This window comes from Gopherus flavomarginatus, chromosome 1 (genome assembly GCF_025201925.1).
Source record: "Gopherus flavomarginatus isolate rGopFla2 chromosome 1, rGopFla2.mat.asm, whole genome shotgun sequence".
Classification (NCBI taxonomy): Eukaryota; Metazoa; Chordata; order Testudines; family Testudinidae; genus Gopherus; species Gopherus flavomarginatus.
The window spans coordinates 94758624-94773626 of NC_066617.1; the positions used below are offsets into that span (position 1 = coordinate 94758624).

The window sequence follows — 15003 nt, forward strand, 5'->3', positions numbered from 1 at the left end:
ATGGGAACTCCCAATCCCCCAAGTTGCATTGCATAGGCTCCTCGGTGCTGGGACACTGTGCTGCTATGTGTCCCCACTCCCCACATGCATAACATCTATAATTGTTTCTAAATGTGGGCTAGGGGGTTTAGTCCCAGGGTTCCCCCCACTCAAGCCAATCCCTTCCTTTTGGAGTCTCTGCTGGTTTGGCTGTCCTGCCTTCCAGGGCTGGGGTTGGGTGTTTGCTACAAAAGGAGCTTTCCTTGGGTAGTTGGGTCAATTCTCTGGCTGTCATGCATCTTTCTACCAGCGTGATCATCTCGTCATAGGTGAACGGATCATTCTGGCCTACCCATTTGTGGAGATCTGGTGGCAGTGCCCTCATGTACCAGTCAATGACCAGAACCTCTAGTATCTCTTCTGGACTCCGGGGCTCTGTTTGCAACCACTTTCATGCGAGATGGATGAGGTCATACAATTGGGACCGTGGGGTTTTGTTTTCCTGGTACCTCCACTCATGATACCGCTGGGCCCGCACTGCGGTCGTTAGACTCATAGACTCATAGGTCAGAAGGGACCAATCTGATCATCTAGTCTGACCTCCTGCACAAGGCAGGCCACAGAACCCCACCCATCCAATTTTATAACAACCCCTATCCCAGGACCGAGTTATTGAAATCCTCAAAAATGGTTTGAAGACCTCAAGCTGCAGAGAAACCACCAGCAAGCGACCCGTGCCCCACGCCGCAGGGGAAGGCGAAAAAACTCCAGGGCACCTGCCAATCCACCCTGGAGGAAAATTCCTTCCCGACCCCAAATATGGCGATCAGCTAAACCCTGAGCATGTGGGCAAGAGTCACCAGCTAGCACCCAAGAAGGAATTCTCTGCAGCAACTCAGTACCCATCGCATCCAACATCTCCCCGCAGACCATTGAGCAGACCTGTCTGGTGGTAATTCAAGATCAATTGCCCAAATTAACGATCCTATCATAACATCCCCTCCATATACTTATCAAGCTTTGTCTTAAAGCCAGGAAAGTCTTTTGCCCCTACTACTTCCCTCGGAAGGCTATTCCAAAACTTCACTCCCCTAATGGTCAGAAACCTTCGTCTAATTTCAAGTCTAAACTTCCTAATATCCAATTTATACCCATTCGTCCTCGTGTCTACATTAGTACTAAACTTAAATAATTCCTCTCCCTCCCTAACGTTAACCCCCTTGATATATTTATATAGAGCGAGCATATCCCCCCTCAGCCTTCTTTTGGCCAGGCTAAACAAGCCAAGCTCTTTGAGTCTCCTTTCATAAGGCAGTTTTTCCATTCCTCGGATCATCCTTGTAGCCCGTCTCTGAACCTGTTCCAGTTTGAATTCATCCTTCTTGAACATGGGACACCAGAACTGCACACAGTATTCCAGATGGGGTCTCACCAACGCCTTATATAACGGTACTAACACATCCTTATCCTTGCAGGAAATACCCCGCCTGATGCATCCCAAAATCGCATTTGCTTTTTTAACAGCCGTATCACATTGGCGACTCATAGTCATCCTGCTATCAACCAGTACCCCAAGGTCCTTCTCCTCCTCTGTCGCTTCCAACTGATGCGCCCCCAACGTATATCCAAAATTCTTATTATTAATTCCTAAATGCATGACCTTGCACTTTTCACTATTGTATTTCATCCTATTTCTATTACTCCAGTTTATAAGGTGGTTCAGATCTTCCTGAATAGTATCCCTGTCCTTCTCCGTGTTAGCAATACCCCCCAGCTTCGTGTCATCTGCAAACTTTATTAGCACATTCCCGCTCTTTGTGCCAAGGTCAGTAATAAAAAGGTTAAATAAGATCGGTCCCAAAACCGATCCTTGAGGGACTCCACTGGTGACCTCCTTCCAGCCCGACAGTTCACCTTTCAATACGACCCTCTGGAGTCTCCCCTTTAACCAGTTCCTTATCCACCTTACAACTTTCATATTCATCCCCATCTTTTCCAATTTAACTAACAGTTCACCATGCGGAACCGTGTCAAACGCCTTACTGAAATCTAGGTAAATTATATCTACCGCATTTCCTTTATCTAAGTAATCCGTCACCTTCTCAAAGAAGGAGATCAGATTGGTTTGGCACGATCTACCTTTAGTAAATCCGTGTTGCAATTCTAAATCTGGCCAGGATCTCTGCCTTCAGCTGGGAGTAGTCTGCTTTAGCATCTTCAGGCAAATCATGGTAGGCCTTCTGGGCCTCCCCACACAGGAATGGGGCAAGGATGCCAGAACACTGATCTAGAGGCCAGACCTCCCGTAGGGCTGTGCTCTCAAAGGCCAGAAGGTATGCCTCTACATCATCCTCCCGTGTCATTTTCTGCAGCCAATGGCTAGCCCGTATGAGCCACGTCCCATCATGGCCACGGTTCAGCTCTGTAAGGGTCTTTACCTGGTTTACCAGTTCCCACAACATAGCTCGGTCTTGAGCAGCTTGGTTCATCAGCAGGCAATTAGTCTCTTGCTGCAGCCGCACTGCTTCTTGCTGGGCGGCTGCCTGGACATGGGTAGCCTCCTGCTTGGCCGCCGTGGCTTATGTCAGTGCCCGCACTACGTCATCCATTGTGGTGAAAAAAAAAAAAAAACCCTCTCCCCCTTTTTTGTTTTTTTAAATCGCCCTCCTTCTGCTGCGCTGTGCACACCAAAAATCCCACTTCTGTCACCAGTTGTGACGAAGTTCCTCCTTTATGTTGGTGGGTCCTGCGCTTATTGGAGGATTTGCTCACCTCAGTGATTTTCCCCTCTGGTGGAACCCACAGTCTGGGTCAACTCTTCCTGTGTCTGATCAGGAGTTGGGAGGTTTTGAGGAAACCCGGGCCCACCCTCTACTCCGGGTTCCAGCCCAGGGTCCTGTGGATTGCAGCTGTCTATAGTGCCTCCTGTAACAGCTGCATGACAGCTACAACTCCCTGGGCTACTTCCCCATGGCCTCCTCCAAACACCTTTATCCTTACCACAAGACCTTTCTCCTGGTGTCTGATAATGCTTGTACTCGTCAGTCCTCCAGCAGCATACCCGCTCACTCTCAGCTCCTTGCCCTCTTGCTCCCAGCTCCTCACACACACACCAAACTCACTGACTAACTGGGAGAGTTTTTAACTAGTTCCAGCCAGCCCTTGATTGGCTTCAGGTGGCCCAATCAATGTAGCTATCTCCACTGCCTTCTAGAAAGATCTTAATTGGCCACAGGTGTCTTGATTATCCTGGAGCAACTGCCATTTGGTTACCATGGTACTAGGGTTTTGGTTAGCCTGGGGCTAACATGCCTTTTCCTTACTACTTTACTGTAGCCATCTGGCCTTGCCCCATCACACTTGTTGTGATTGATGGGTGTGAATACACTCTTCAGTTAACATAACTGTAAGGATAAATTAACCACAGCCCCTCATCTAAAACTAAAGTGTTATGTGAACCCACTGAACAGGTTTGGACTGTATGGGCATGGTGTGTGTGCGCGCTAAGTATTGTTTTTGGTGGGGTTGAGGGCAGAACATGTGTGTTTGTGCACACATGCACAGGTCCAGAGAGACACAGAGACTACCTGGAAAAATCCAAGCAGAAGTCTATAACCAAAGTGAAACCCCCAAGAGAAACTTAGAGAGAGGTTCTGATTCTGGGATGCTGGCTAAAAAGAAGCTTGGACCTGTAAGCTAAGAAACTCCTCTTTTTGCCTTTAGTTAATCCTGTATTTGGAAAAGCAGGATTTTGATGCAATTTTGTTTATTTACAAGAAATGTACACAGGAAATATGAGATTCCATTTTCAGTACTTCCAGCAGGAACATCCCCAGGGCCCTGAACTTTGAATAACCATTCAGATAAAAAAAGAGGCAACATAATCATATCCCCACCTTCATTATTTAGCCAAGCGGTATGTCATAAACAGATAGTTAAGGGTTAATGCCTCTTTTATTTGTAAAGGGTTAAGAAGCTCAGTGAACCTGGCTGACACCTGACCAGAGGACCAATAAGGGGACAAGATACTTTCAAATCTTGGTGGAGGGAAGTCTTTGTTTGTGCTCTTTGTTTTGGTTGTTGTTCGCTTTTGGGACTAAGAGGGACCAGACGTCCATCCAGGCTCTCCAAATCTTTCTGAATCAGTCTCTCATGTTTCAAAATTGTAAGTAATAGCCAGGCAAGGCAGATTAGTCTTATTTTTGTTTTCTCAACCTGTAAATGTTTCTTTTTGCTGGAAGGATTTTACCTCTGTTTGCTGTAACTTTGAACCTAAGGCTCAAGGGCGTTCCTCTGGGCTATACGAATTTGATTACCCTGTAAAGTATTTTCCATCCTAATTTTACAGAGATGATTTTTACCTTAATTCTTTAATTAAAAGCTTTCTTTTTAAGGACCTGATTGATTTTTCCTTGTTTTAAGATCCAAGGGATTGGTGGGGGAAAGAAGGGGGGATGGTTAATTTCTCCTTGTTTTAAGATCCAAGGGGTTTGGGTCTGTGTTCACCAGGGAATTGGTGAAGTCCATCAAGGCCACCCAGGGAGGGGAGAGTTTTGGGGGGACAGGAAGTGCTCCAGACACTAATTTCTGGATGGTGGTAGAGTTACCAGATCTAAGCTAGTAATTAAGCTTAGAAGTGTCCATGCAGGTCCTCATATTTGTACTCTAAAGTTCAGAGTGGGGAAGGAACCTTGACACGGTAGTATTACATATTCAATTTTTTTTAATCTTTTTTTCTCAGTCCCTCTAGCCCCTTAATTATTTTGTTGCTCTTCTATGAATTTTCTGATGTCTGCATAAAACCTCCCTTTTACCTGCAAAGAGTTTTCAAGGTTATTAGAAATTATGTTTATTCAAGTAATCTATAGATTATCAATTTGCTTGCATCATATAATGCCTATTGTACTCCTTTTGGATAAGAAGGTGCCCCTGTGGGATTCTGCCTTCTTCTCCCCACAACCCTTCTGCCTCTCCTGCTGTGAAATAGAATTTGCTGCAAGTCCTGGGTCACTGAGCCCATACTCTGTTCTCAGGTGTGCCCACACATCACTCTTTCTTGACATCTAGCAAAACCTAAGTCTGTTTCTATTGACTATCTTGTCTTGTGCCATTCTGAAATGAGCCTTCACAGCCTATTAATTTGTTTCTATACCCTCCCATTTTCATACCTCCCTTTAGCCCAGGGAAAAATACTAAAGTGAATGCACAGAACTAGAGATCACAGGAGAAAAGACATTCCTCCATAGTTTTAGAGAATTATGCTGTGGAACTATGACGACTTTTTCCCTTATAGAATTAGGTGGAGATTTTTGCTCACACATACAGGGTTAAATGGGTTTCCAGACTTGGGGTGGAGATGGAATATCCCTTTCCAGCCAGCCCTGAATATGTCTGTAAGATTTTTGAGGATATTTCATTTTACCCTTATTCTGGAACAATGAGCAGAGGACAGAAGTTAGGAGGAGATATTTCTATCTCACTTGGTTAATTCTCTTCTCTGTAATTGCCAGGGATGCTAGGAATTGGTAGACCTCAACCTTTTCCAGCACCTTAAATGTTAGAATTGGGTAGGTTAAAGGGCTTGAGTTGGCAGTACTGAAACGTTATTTAGTTGCATCTGGTAATATCTGCTTGTGGAGATGGCTAGACATTCCATTAAAAAATATTAAGTTTATCCTGTTGCATTGAATACTTTGTAAGGACTTACATTAGTAGAAGGAAATTCAGGATGGATTTTAAATTTCGAACACTCTCTTGGAGGCACAAGTAAAAGAGGACCAGATATATCAGTAAATAAAATAATCCAGTCTGTCTAAATCTATTTCACCACCAAGTAGTGATATTGATCCAGGTCTTTTAAAAATGCCAGTATTTGTATTAATCTCTTTGGCTGTTTGTAATAAAGGCATTATACATATACACATACATATACCCCCAGACCAGCTTTTAACTTAAAATGGAAAGTGTTTTGGGATTTTTTTTTATGCACATGTAGAGAAATCTCAATTTTTTTAACTGAGTATCTCTCCATCCCCACAAGCAGATAGTTACTGGATGTAACTAAAGAAGATTTCAGAGATTTTTATCCTCACAGCTCTCTTTCACAAGGCACAAAGTTGCTTAATATTTAAAAAAATAGAAAAAAAATCGATCAGATGCTGAGCATAATGTGTTTTGTTCTACACGAATGACTGATGAAATTAAATGGATGAACATAAATGTAGAAGGAAGTTAGAGGTGAGATATTACATATCCAGTACCTTTTGCATAACTGTGGCTGATTACTTTAAAATCTTAAATTGGGACCCTGTGTCCAACAATGGTGTTATAATACTTGATGTGGATTTTATTTTATTTATTTTTGCTATTATGGTGATACTGTATTTTTATGTCCATATTTTAGTCTGTGCTAAACCATGACTTACCTTTACTTAAAAAGGTATATACCAGAATCTGATGTTGAAGTCCCAGTGTTTATATATTCTCAACGTAGGTGCATATGTAAACCAGCTGGAATGAGCAAGATAGATGTTCTCATATCCAGGGAGAACCTAGAAAACAGAAGGAGAACAGTGAGTAATCCTGATCATTCTAACACTCTATTCTACATCAGTAGAGCTGGAAAAACAATTTGTTGCAAATAACCCATCTGATGGATTTTGCCTTTGTTCAAGAATTATCAGACTATCAAGTTTGAATCTCTTGTTATAACAGGACATACTGGCCCTTTAAAGTCAGAGAGGGGATGCCTGGGAGACCAGGTATTCTGGAGCAGATAATGGCCTAGGAAATGATGAATGTAGGTGCTAGGATAGAAGAAATGGTCCGAAGGTGATAGAGTCTGGGGAAATCCAGGCTACTGTTTCTTTAAGGGCCTGAGATCAGGAGCTTTGCAGGGTAGGGTGAGACAAGGCTGTCTTCTCTGTCAGCCCTCCAGAATAAGTTCTGGGGGAAAGCATGGCATACAACCAGACTCTTGTCTCACTCTGAGAGACATGAGCAGGGGATGCAATGGTTGCCTGCTGACCTTTCCCAGCCCACAGAAGAAAAGATTGAAGTGGTGTGACCTGGCCTCCAAGTTGGGCAGGAAGGCTGAAGCCTTCACCCCAGACAAGGCACCTGGGAGGAGAGGATTTTTGTTACAAAGGTTTTGTTTTGTGTTCTGTTTGCTTTAAAAAAAAAAAAAAAAAAGAATTTGTTGCCAACTTGGGTGGAACCAGCTAAGGGAAATTTACAGAGGTCGGCTGGGAGAAGCTGCCCTACCGTGACAGCCAGCTACGGCTGTTAAAAATTAGTCACTGACATTTCTGGGAATAATCCTTGGTCAGTTGGCTGTTTACATGCAATTAGTAGTAATTATTTGATTATTTGATTAGTTAGTTTAGTTTTTATTGGACACATGTATTATGCAAAATTTGCTTTCTACAAATATTCTTCAATATTAGCTGAAAATATGCTGGTTTTGTTTATGTTCCTCTTGGTGACCTGCTTAAATAAAAAAGAATATTCTGTCAATATACATTTACATTTTTAAACAAATTTGCTTTTACTGACAAGGTTCCCTTGTCTTTACATTCATACTTTTAAGTATTCACTCAGCTCTAATATCCAGTGTTCACAGAAGCCAGTTACAATAAGTAAATATCTGACTCTTCTCCAGGTTAAGCTAAGGTTCCTGAGTTGTGACATTCCCTACACCAAAAGGGAGTGTCCCAGAAGTCTTCAGATCCCAACTGGAACCCTGAGAATTCCCTATTTTGTCACCTTCATCTTTGAAGCACCATGTTGTGGCCACTATCTACACCAGCTATTGAGATTTCTTCTGAAACCCAATAACAAAACCTCTCTTTAAAAAAGAAAGTCAAACCAAGAGTGCCTGTTGATCTAGGTGGCACTGCCTCTTCTTCCTCAGAGCACCGTGCCTACACCTGCAGTGTTCCATCTCCCTACTAGCACAGGGAAGGAGACCACAATTAGAAATGAAAAACCAATTTCTAACCATTTTTATATGACACCCATTGCCACAGTACCATAGTTCTTCTCCTGGATGATAATGAAAATCACCAGTTGCAAGGCCTGCTATAGCATCTTTAACTCCCCAAATTTACACAAAGAGGCTACCTCTAAATCAGATGCAGGTATCTCCTGTTCCTCCCTCCAGAAGACTAAAATGCTGCCTCGACAGATCACTAGCAGACCAAGGGACAAGAGGCTGGCTCTAGAAAATCAGATACTGCCCTTTTCAAAGGTAGCATACTGCACAGTCACCTGATCCGCCATTCTGAGATGTTTTGTACCCCTTAAAAATGCATGGGAACTTCTTATCTGTCTCTCCAACGTGGCTTTTAGCCATCTTCAGATATTAAACAACTTCAATTTAGAGACAAATGAAAGCCCAAATACAAGAGTAACATGATACAAAAGCAAGAACTAGAATGATTTGTTAGAAAACTTATCTATGAACAGTATCAGTTAAAACAAAATGGAATCAAGACTGATGTGTCTATAGTGCCCAGTCTGATGGGGCCCCGATGCCTGATTGAGGCCCCTACATGCTCCCAAAATATAAATAATAATGAGGGTTACATCAACATGATCATGATACAAGTCTACGCAGGGGCTAGAAGTTATGAGAAGTTTTGTTGCCCGCACCTTGATAAGAGCAGAGCAGTGACCCATGTCCCATTGATATCTCTCAAAGTCTGCTGGGTCACCCTTATACCAACCCACTGCTGAATACGTGAATAATACAGGAATAAGGTCCAGTAGATCTCCATCTGCATTCAGAAAGCAGACATCAAAGACACTCAGGAGCTGGGAGGCAAAGAGACCAAAAAAAGAAAAAATATTTTCAGACGGAAAAGTGACTAAGTGAGCAAATTCAGCTGTTAATACAAGTTTGTTTTTCTTTCACTCCCAAAGGAGAAGTTAACAAGAATTATTAAAACCTGTTGTACCTGTACAGAAAACCCAGAGTCAGCAGATACTGTACTGTTAAGTTTGAAAACTTAGTCAGTTGTACATTTATCTAAATGCCTTTATTAATAACCCAGATGAGCACTGAGGTCTCAAAGACTTTGGGCTTGTCTACATGAGAAAAAAAGCTCACAATAACTAATGTGTTTAGCTATTCCATACTAACTTCCCTGTGCATACAAACCCTTTGATAAGACACATCCTGAGGATGGAGATAAATGATGCCTGGGGAGTTAGGTAAGCTTAGTGATACTAGACAAATGTGAAACTACTTGCTCAGACTGGTTAATAGAGAGAGCCAGTCACCAGAAACTAGACTAAGGACTTTCAAAAATCCCATCCTGGCTTTAGGAGACCAGAGTGATCTAATTCACAGTTCATTTGTAACCTATCATTTGGTAGTCTCTCCCCTGACCTCTTCCAGATAAACATTTAAACAGAAGTCTAATCTTAAACCTTCTTGACTTCAGGGTAATTTTTAGAAAATCCTCCATGGTTGTTATCATACCCTTAGTGTAGACAAGGCTCAGCAGGGTCACAGAGTGCTTGTGGCTGGAGGAATAAGACTGGGAGATTTGCAAGCGGAAGCATCCAGGTAGGAAAGAAGTACAATACTTCCATGAAGCCTTGTTTCTAACCATGAAGCTGGCCTCACTGAAGAGAGACTGCTGGGGAGAGATGGAAGAGAAGAGAACAGTATTCTCTAAATTGCTACCTATTTTCACATGGAAGTCAAATGGAGAACTGTATTGCCCACTAGCTATTCGGAGCATTCTGCTTTTGCAGTGGAAGTAATCATTAGAAATAATGTAATACACTGCTTTGTGCACAAAAGGGAAGGGAGAAAACTTCCAAAATGAAACCCTCTGCCAAAAGTTCCAATAAGCAGCAAAACTTCTCCACATAGCTAAGATCTTGTATTGCAAGTCAACCTAATTTTGGCTGTGATTTAGAGAAGGAAAGCTGAGACATACATTTAGCTTTTATTATATTGCTTTATCCTCTCACATATGGCAGAGAGGGGCAGGCAAGGTACCTCAGGTCTGTAAAAAAAAATTTTTTTAAACTCAACAGTGTGATGTACCCAGAAGAGGGTCCTGGGAGTCTGTATATATGATAACTTTAGTTTCTATATTAAATTACACATGAGAAACCACTTTCAAAAATAATCAAGAGTTGGACTGAGAGATTGCAGGGGAGAAGGCCTGAGAGGCTGAGTAGGAAGAAGCCCATGGAGGTGGCAGCAAGAAGTGAGATGGAGCTGTCTTTGGCTGCTGGTTATAGGTTCCCTGGGTTGAGAAGCAATGTAGTGTGTGTGCCTGGGTTCCCATATCAGCCACTCGTATGGTGGCACGAGGCCAGAGAAGGGAAAAGGACCACAGAGCCCAGCACTGGCACTGGACACCAGATATAAGGACTAGACTTTTATTTTGTTGAACTGTATGTCACCTTGGAATAGGTGGACTTAAATCATGACCTGGCTGTAGGATCATCATAGGAGGAGGCTGACCTCCAGAGGACCAGAGCATCTGTCAGCAGGGGATGCCAGACAGGGTGAGAGCTGCCATGCCTGACCACAAGGAGCAACTCCAGCAGTGCGTTGACCCCTTCACAGTAATCTACTTAAAAGGGCCATGTTCTTTGGCAGTGTGTACAAGGTAAGTGATTGTGATAATGCATACACCATTGCTGACTGGATCAGCACAATACTTATATACTGTCTGCATGGGATTTTCAAAAACGCTTAGTGCTGGTCTAACTCTTTCCCCTACTGATATCAATGGTAAAATTCCAAATCACTACAATGGGAGCAGGACTAGGCCAATGCTGAGTGCTTTAGAACATCTCCCATCTGGCTTTAAGTCATGATCACCCAGAACTTGGAACAAGCATCTCCCTAGAGAGAAGTGAGAGAGGGGAGATGGAGAAAAGGGGACATCACAAGCATACTCCTACATGTCTAAAGTCTTCTGATGAATCAGTTTGCTTAGGAATTAGCATCTCATCTTCAGGATTCTGGGAGAGCCTGAAGACACTGATTGAATTTCTGCAGCAAATCCTTTGAAATCCAAAGGATTCTGTATAGTTAGGGCCCTACCATATTCACCACAGACTCCGACTTCCCCTCTACCCAGGGGATGCTTGACCTCCACTCTGCCCCACTCTACCCCTTCCCCCAAGTCCCCACCCTGCCTCTTCCCACCCCTGTTCTGCCCCATCCCACTCCTCCCCTGAGTGTGCCCTGTTTCCACTCCTCCCCCTCCCTCCCAGAGCCGACCTGCACGTGGCAGGTAGGAGGTGCTGGGAGGCAGGGCTGGCTTTAGGAAGCGTGGGGCCCAATTCAAACAGTTTCAACTGGGCCCTGGCAGGGATGACTTAAAAAAAAACATGTAAAAAATCACATGGGGCTTGTATTCACCAGGCGCTGCTCTGAGTCTTTGGCGGCACTTCGGTGGCGGGTCATTCACTCGCTCCAGGTCTTCAGCAGCACTGAAGTACCCACTGCCGCAGTGTCGCCCAAGACCCAGAGTAAGCGAAGGACGCGCCTCTGAAGTGCCGTTGAAGACCCGGAGAGAGTGAAGGACCCACTGCTGAAGTGCTGCTGAAGACCCAGAGCGCTGCCAGGTGAGTAAAAATTAAAAAGGCGCCTCTAGCCAGGGAAGGGATTCTCACTGGGTGAGGGGCCCTCTTAGGCGCGGGGCCCGATTCGGGGGAATTGGTGGAATAGGCCTAAAGCCGGCCCTGCTGGGAGGGAAGGGGAGAAGTGATCAGTGGGGTGCCAACAGGGGAGAGGCACTGGGGAGCAGGGAGGTGAGGGGGGAAGCTTGGCTGCTGGTGGGTGCTAAGCACCCAGCACCCACAGAGTCGGCGCCTATGTAATTCAAGGTCCATTTTGGTCAATTTCACAGTCGTAGGATTTTTTAAATAATAAATTTCATGATTTCAACGATTTACATCTGAAATTTCACAGTGTTGTAATTTTACGGGTCCTGATCCATAAAGGAGTTGTGGGGGGGGGGGTCACATGGTTATTGTAGCGGGGGTTGCGGTACTGTTACCCTTACTTCTGCGCTGCTGCTGGTGGCAGTGCTGCCTTCAGAGCTAGGCAGCTGGAGAGCTGAGGCTGCTGGCCAGGATTCCAGCCCTGAAGGCAGAGCCGCTGCCAGCAGCAGTGCAGAAATGAGGATGGCATGGTATGGTATTGCCATCCTTACTTCTGCGCTGCTGCCTGCAGAGCTATGCCCTCAGTCAGCAACTGCCACTCTTCGGCCGCCCAGCTCTGAAGGCAGCAGCACAGAAAGGGTGGCATGGAATGGTATTGCAACCATTACTTTTGCACTGCTGATGGTGGGGCGCTGCCTTCAGATATTGGCGCCCAGCCAACAGCCACTGGTCACCAGCTGCCCAGATCTGAAGGCAGCACAGAAGCAAGTGTGGCAATACAGCGACCCCCCTAAAATAACTTTTTGACTCTCATAGAGTTTAAGGTCAGAAGGGACCATTATGATCATCTAGTCTGACCTCCTGCACAATGCAGGCCACACAATCTCACCCATCCACTTTTATAACAAACCCCTAACCTATGTCCGGGTTATTGAAGTCCTCAAATTGTGGTTTGAAGACCTCAAGCTGCAGAGAATCCTCCAGCAAGTGACCTGTGCCCCATGCTGCAGAGGAAGGCGAAAAACCTCCAGGTCCTCTGCCAATCTGCCCTGGAGGAAGATTCCTTCCCGATCCCAAATATGGCGATTAGTTAACCCTGAGCATGTGGGCAAGACTCACCAGTCAACACCCAGGAAAGAATTCTCTGTAGTAACTCAGATCCCATCCCATCTAACATCCCATCACAGACCACTGGGCATACTTACCTGCTGATAATCAAAGATTAATTGCCAAATTAACTGCCAAAATTAGGCCTGCAACTCCCTTTTGGATCATGATCCCCAGTTTGAGAAACGCTGATCTCCCCCATGAAATCTGTATAATATAGGATAAAAGCACACAAAAGACCAGGTTTTACCGCGGAGATCAGATTTCATGGTCCGTGACGTGTTTTTCATGGCCAAGAATTTGATAGAGCCCTAATTATGAAAGCTTGTGCACTCTTGTCTGAGAATCAAGCTTTCTTAATGTAATCTCAACAAATTCTGGTCTACAGAGAAGTCTCTTTCCATTATTCTGAATGGACACTGTCCTTATTCTCTTTCACTGCCCAGCCTCCCCTGCAACAAAGGCTCAAAGCAAAATCTACAGAAAAAAAAAATATATTCCATGTATCCTACAAAGAACAACACTTTACACCATAATTAACTAAATAATAGAGTGGATTAACCATAGGCAAATGTACTTGTGATAATGATATTCAGCAATAGCTGTCTCTCTCTCTCCCCTCTCCACCTCCCAGACAGAGCTTAGAACAAAACACGATGTTTTGTTAAAACAGGCCAGACCAAATTCTGGCCCCTGCTCCGGCCCCTTTATCTAAGTCTGGTAAGCATACAGGAGTATAAAATGACTGCAACCGAATTCCCCCAGTGCTGTGCAGGGCAGGACTGACATAAATGGCCATATGATGTCCCCATTCCCCCCTCCCCATAGGCTCAGGAATAGTGTGCATCCTGGGAACATTTCGGGGCATGGTCATAGCTCTCACGGCTACAGCTTTTCTGTACTGTATAGCAGCCTATAGGCAGCCCAGAAAAGGCTGCTGTAAAGCAGATCAATTCCCACAGCAATCCATAATCTGGGCCATGGAATGGTGGTATAAAGCCACTTCCACCCGCATCCACCTCCCTGGGCTGCACCTGCTGTGCTGACTCTCTTTGGAGATGCAGCATAGAACTTCACCTGGAATGTTTGCCAGGGCATAGTGATTGCCTGCTATTCTTTTCATTGCTGAAAGACCTGAGGATCCCATCACTCTTTTATTTCTAAGCCATGAACTCAAGAATCATATTTCTAGTAACTCAGTACATACCCCATAAACTCCTGAACTCTGCTTAGAACGGTGGGATTCTTAATTAGTTGCGGATACAGGTTTGAAGTATAGTCATACATATGCATGAAAGAATAAGTGTTGAAAGTTATTTTCTGCCATTTTCCCTTCATTTCTTTCAATTCTGGCTTCATGAATAGTAACAGATAAGCAGCACAGTTTGCATGTCAGCTGTTTCTTTATCACTCTATTACCTTTGCATCTCTGGTGCAAGACAAACCATGAGGCATGTAATAAGAAGAGACTTTTCAGATTATAAATGGCATAGCTCACCACCCACTCAAACTGTCTTACTATGGAAAAAGATGAGAGTGTGAGATTAAAGTATCCCTATAATGAAACTTCTGTTTTCAAGCATGCTTTAGGTCAGTAGCATCTTGGATGTCCTAGCACATTAATTGAAAATATGACACAAAAGGGTTACTGGAAGATGATCCCATTTTGGATCAAGAAAGCAATCAGGTGGATGCTGATTTCATAGTTTGTGAAAAACTCAACTGACATCTAACAATGTTTTACGTACCAGTTAACCAAGTGTTTCTTCCTCAATGGATTAGCTAATAGCTCTGCAAAAAATGTATATTTAGAGAGGGAAGAAAGGGTCCTGCACACTTCCAGAGCACCAAAGACTCTCTCTGGCTGTACTGTTTTGAGAAATGGAATGGATGGGAATTGCCAAGAGCTTTGCTGGGATCCAGAGTGAGCAGAACTAAGCCACTCATCTGTGTAGGAAGCTCCCACCTAGCATTGAAAGCAATACATCAGAGCCAAGTACATAACCTGGGTTGCATATGATCATGCTGAGCACTTGTCACAAGGCCAGACTTCTTTCTGTTAAAGCCTGTGACAATCCTAGTTCATTTCACCAAGAGGGCAACCCTCACTGGGAGGAATAGATTTGCAAGATCTGCAGGTCTTATTCCCAGTTCCTCTCTGAGGGTGAAATGCATTCCTGTGCAGAGGGCCTATGCACCACTTACATCCCTTGTAAGCAGAAAACTCTCCTCTCTGCTCTGCTCCGCTCCCATTGTACCACTCAGGCGGCACAAAGG

General features: G+C 44.2%; 2 protein-coding genes across 2 annotated transcripts in view; one reads left to right on the forward strand and one right to left on the reverse strand.

Moving 5' to 3' along the window:
• The window catches only part of PLBD1 (phospholipase B domain containing 1), a 219305-nt gene that overhangs the window by 151603 nt on the left and 52699 nt on the right, over positions 1 to 15003 (reverse strand). The window lies entirely within an intron of this gene.
• The window catches only part of IFT56 (intraflagellar transport 56), a 206796-nt gene that overhangs the window by 5454 nt on the left and 186339 nt on the right, over positions 1 to 15003 (forward strand). The window lies entirely within an intron of this gene.